The sequence below is a fragment of the Panthera tigris genome, chromosome D2 (assembly GCF_018350195.1).
Source record: "Panthera tigris isolate Pti1 chromosome D2, P.tigris_Pti1_mat1.1, whole genome shotgun sequence".
NCBI classification, from domain to species: domain Eukaryota; kingdom Metazoa; phylum Chordata; class Mammalia; order Carnivora; family Felidae; genus Panthera; species Panthera tigris.
In genome coordinates this window covers 1,262,523-1,267,976 of record NC_056670.1, presented here as the reverse complement: position 1 = coordinate 1,267,976, position 5,454 = coordinate 1,262,523, and the positions used below count along the sequence as shown (strand labels likewise).

General features: G+C 40.4%; 1 pseudogene; it reads right to left on the bottom strand.

Annotated features, from left to right (window-relative positions):
• Positions 1-1,622: 1,622 nt before the first annotated feature.
• LOC102967672 lies at positions 1,623-2,414 on the bottom strand (annotated as a pseudogene).
• Positions 2,415-5,454: the final 3,040 nt, after the last annotated feature.

Here is a 5,454-nt window from a genome sequence, read left to right as displayed (position 1 = left end):
TAAAAGTGTTGGAACGTGATCCACAGGACAGCCACCGCTGCTCAGCACCCTGCCCCATGACAGGGCGGAAGAGGAAGAATATAAACAACCCTTCTCTTGGCCTGGAAGGCCCTCCCCCTAAGTGTGTGTACACACCTGTCAAGTTCTTCAAGTGCTGGCCCGTCCCAGCCTCAGCCCCGCTGCGATCCTAGCAGAACACGAACCAGTCGACATTCTGCCCTGCCTCAAATTTTACCTGGAGGCTGCGGGCCAAGTTCAAACTCTTTAACGCCGTCTTCCAACGGTTGGTGGTCTACCTCCCGTTTGCTTTACCAGGTGACCGTGAATTCTTGGGGTTAAAACACTATATGCTTCGTGCAGTTACCTGAACTATTATATTCATTCATATTTTTATGTGTTTGCAGATAATTCAAAGGTATAATGAAGCGTTAGCCCTATGGATTGTTAATTGTGTGTTCCGTGCTTGGGGAACTGTGCCGGGCACAAGGGAGAAATACATCACTAGAACAAAAATCTTCCTCCAGAGGAAGATTCTACAGTTATGTTATAAATGGGTAGTATCTGAACCAAATCTTAAAAAGAATTGTAAGAATTTAAGTGGACGAGAGAGACAAGGTCATTCCTAGGAACGTAAAACAAAACAAAACAAAACAATCTGAGCCCCGTCTCCAGATTTTCTGATTAAATTGTTCTGTGTTGACAATTCGCATTTGTAACAAGTTCCCAGGTGATGTTGATATTGCCAGTCAGAGAGAACCATGGGTTTTAAGGAGAAAACACAGAGTCCCCGTGTTGAATTGGAAGGAGTCTAACAGTGAATAGGTAATATTCTTTAAAAAAAAGAGACAGACCATGAAGAATCCAAGAAATGGAAAATAGAACTGAAAGGAAAGAAGGCACACCTTCTCAGCCCAGCGAGTTGGATTAAATATTGGCTAAAATTGACTTAAATATATGATTTGCTCCATCACTGGTTGAGGAGGACTCGTGCTATCTGGGATTTTTGTAAGAAGCATGTGTTTGGTTTATAGTTTTTGAAAGGGAAATATGAATTCAGGGGAGTATTAGTATTTTAAATTTTAAATGATTTAATTTTGCTTTATTAAAATACTGAGTTTATTTCACATGCACATTTTTGTCTCCCCACCATTTCTATTTGTCTGACCACCACCACATCCTGTCTAACAGTCCGTATGTACCAGAACCCAAGCAAAGGGTAGAGTTCCATGTTTAAAAATGAACAGGAAGTTTGAACAACACATTCTTGGTAATGGAACCTGGACAACATTGATCAGATGTCACAGGGAAAGTCCTCACTCTGTAGTATAAAAAGGACAGCCTGATATCAGCTGTTACAGAAATGAAGTAAGACTGAAAACAATTTTTTTCAATGTTTATTTTTGAGACAGAGAGAGAGCATGACCGGGGGAGGGTCAGAGAGAGAGGGAGACACAGAATCCGAAGCAGGCTCCACGGTCTGAGCTGTCAGCACAGAGCCCAATGCGGGGCTCGAACTCACAGACCGTGAGATCATGACCTGAGCCGAAGTCAGAAGCTCAACCGCTTGAGCCACCCAGGCGCCCCAAGACTGAAAATTTTAACAAACTACTTAAACTGTTTTCTTAAAGAGACTTCCTGCACTGCCAGATGCCTTGAATAGCCTCTTGGTCAGTCATCTGGAGAACAATTCTTCACATAATTGATGAATTTGGCCTTCACTTTTGGGAAGAGGGCCACATTTGTCTATGCTTGTTTGCCAGTTTTTGCTTTAATATCTTCTATGGAACTAGGCCCTTTCAGTATTTTGGGAATGTTTTCCTATTTTTTGAAGGATCTTGACCTTTTGATCTTGGTGTTGATGATTTTGAGTCTCTTCCACTCTGGTTTGATATTTGTGCATTTTTGGCTGGAGTATCTTGTATAGATTTCTTCACTGGAGCCTTGTCTTCAGTTTCCTCCTCGTCACCATCACCACCATCACCATCATCTTCACATCTTCTTCATCATCATCTTCTTCATCATCATCTTTATCATCATCATCATCACCTTCATCAGCAACAAGTTTTACTTTTCTCTGTGGAAACTTGCTGCCACTTTCAGGAGCAGAACGCTTTCCAAATATACCAAGGAGTTTCATATCCCCTTCCCTCTTCCTCTTCTGACTCTGCATCATCCTCCACAGCTATAAAGTTCTGTCCACTAGTGTGCACAGGCCTTGAATCACATTTCAACTGTAAGACCACAGGTGGTATTATTTCCAAGCCCCCTAGGGAAACCGTCGGCTGGACAGACATTTTCAAAGTTGCCAGTGTGATTTTGATTGGATTGCCATAGTAATTCATTGCCTCTGATTCAACAACGTTCAATCCTTCCTTTGCACCAGCCCCTGCACAGGCCATTCTTAAATATGACTGGTGCTCGTTTCCAACCTTATCCACATTAAAGTGATAATCATTGTCAGCCTTCAGTTCACAACCAAAAAGGTAGTTCTGGGACTCATGTCCATTTCCTTCAAAGCTTCCATGGTATGGTGGCATGCATTTAGGTGGGAGAGAGGGCGGATGGGGATAAACGACTTCTGTTCCAGAGAACAGCTGCACAGGATGGAATCACACCAGGGAGTAAATGAAGTATTTTAAACTGGAAGGGGCAGTCTCATGAACACAATCATTTTAAGGAGAGAAAAATAAAGGGCCATCTGCCTGTATTATCTGACCAGATCACTGAGTCACACAAAGAAATAACTTTTGAGGTGTTTTATTTGGCTTCTTGTCCGGTATACACTTGACTACAGGACGGTCTATAAACCCGTATGATCCCCGGTAATTTTACGTGACTCCACTGGGCTAATGGTGAGACTCCCATTAATCGCACACATTTTTTAATCCAACCACGTAAAATTTGAAGTTCCTATTTTTTCACCCCCTTTCTCTTCTAAATCTATTTATAAGATTAGTTGTTGTATACCAACTTAAGCTAGACTGTCATTCTGATTAAGACCCTCAAATGGCTCAGACAAAGATCACAAAATAAAGGTTACAAATCAAGTAAGCTACGAGCTATTGTATCGTAACTGTAGGAAAATTGATTACTTTTTCTTTTTGTTCTTGTAAAATAAATTGGCAGAGGATGGACACACACTATTTCGTGACTTTTCAGTTCTATCATATCCATGCTTCGTTAGTATCATGAGCAAATACTTCCGAAGGTTTACACAAGTGAGATTCTTTTTATTTTATTTATTTATTTATTTATTTACTTTTAAAAATATAATTTATTGTCAAATTGGCTAACATACAGTGTGTAAAGTGTGCTCTTGGTTTTGGGGTAGATTGCCGTGGTTCATCTCTAACAGACAGCACTGAGTGTCATCCCAACAAGTGCCCTCCTCAGTGCCCATTGAGATGCTTTTTAAATGTCATTCTTTCATCTATGATTTGCAAAAGGAATAATGATGTCCACTGATAAATTTTCATTTGGCTCCAAAGTATATAGAGTTGTTCATTGCTTCAAGATGTACAGTCCGGGGACACCTGGCTAGTCAGTTAAGTGTCCGACTCTTGATTTTCGCTCAGGTCATCGTCTCACGGTTTGTGGGTTCGAGCCCCGCATCAGGCTCTGTGCTGACCGTGTGGAGCCTGCTTGGGATTTTCTGTCTCCTTCTTTCTCTGTTCCTTCTCTGCTCACTCTCTATCTCTCTCTCAAAATAAATAAATAAATAAACTTAAACAAAGATATACAATCAGTATAAAGTGACCTTGGAAAATGAGAGAAATTCCTTAAAAGTACTGGCAAGAATTAGTAGAGTTCTTTAGTTAGAAGTTATCCAAGATGCTATGAGACCAATAGCTGTTAGAAAGACGAATGTCTAAATTTTGCAGTGGAGTCAGTCCTGTGATGTACGTCCAATGAAATATATGAACACATTAATGGCATCATATTTAGTTTGTTATATGAACATCCAATTATTAAGACAATGGTTCTCCCATGAGTGCTGAGCGTTCCCATTTGTTCTCCCAGGTCCATTCCTCACCCCTCTTCATAATGCCCTGTGCCTGGGTGGCTGACCTTTGCAGAGCACACAGTGGGGCCCTCTGCCATCTGGCTTGGAGTAGAATAAAGAGAAGCACTTTTAGGAGACAGACACCAGCCTGAGAGTGAGGGTTGGGTGTTTATTCTAACTCCTTCCCTACTGATTTGCTAGCCCTCTACAAGGCTCTGCTCTGGCAGGAGGCCATTTCTGTGCCCTTGTCCTGTCTGGGCCCCGATGACCACACCAGCCTGCATCTCAAGTCCTCGCAGGTACGACGACTAGGCCTGGATCGTATGTCCTCCGTTTCCCTAAACAGTAAACTCTATTATGGCTGCCTAGCTGAGGTGCTGTTTCCTTCCACAACATTGCTACTTTCAACATCCTTGATATCCCATGACAAGAGTTCATGATAATAGAAATGCTAATAGTGATAGAGGAAATGTTCAACTTTCAGTGGTGATGGGCTCTGCTCCCAGGATTCCAGGGAAGCTCACTCTGTCACACTTACCAAGGTCAGACCGACTCAGCAAAGCTTCAAAGCCCGGGTTTTGATTCTGGCTGAGCACACGTTGTATGTCTGTGTCGTTTAAAAAAAAAAAAAAGCAAAAAGGAGCATTCCAAACATAAAGATAAGAAGAACAAACAAACCTCCCTGGATCCCATAAGACTAAAGTCATACAGTCTTGCACATACTAAAAACATAACGTAAAGTCTGTAACTTTCTGGAATGTGCTTCATCATAATGCTTTGTAACTCTTTATGTAAAAAACACACATAACCCTACACCAAATATCCCTTCCCGGGAGCACGTTCTTCTTTGTGAAGATTGTGTATTCTGTGCAGCTGTCCTAACTGGGGCTCGAATACAACAACTCTTTCCCTTTCTCTTTAAAATTAAAAAAAAAAAAAAAGGTTTTTTCATTTCGCATGAACAATAGTAACATTTTTACACCAACATAAATAAATTACTCAACAAGCACTTAATAATGGATATAAATCCAACACCTTGTTTAAATTACTAAAATGCCCCCTATAAATTAAAAAAAAAATTTTAATGTTGTTTGATATAACTTTTTAAGACACCACAAATGCATAGGTAGCACACATTAATGATTTTTTACAGTTTAATAATTTAAAAACATTTTTGTATATAACCACTTTAATATTAGAGTAAAATTCTATTTAATAAAATTTGCAGCTTAAAAATTATGTTGCTGAAGACATGTATCTCTACACACTGTTAAGTAAGAACTCACAAGGTATTAAATAAACATAATATAACATTAATATTTTTTAAAACAGAAAAACAGCAATTGAAACTACAACCAACTCCAGTCAACTTTAATAATGAAATGAAAACAGGGGTGCCTGCGCGGCTCAGTCTGTGGGGCGTCCGACTTCGGCTCAGGTCGTGATCCGCG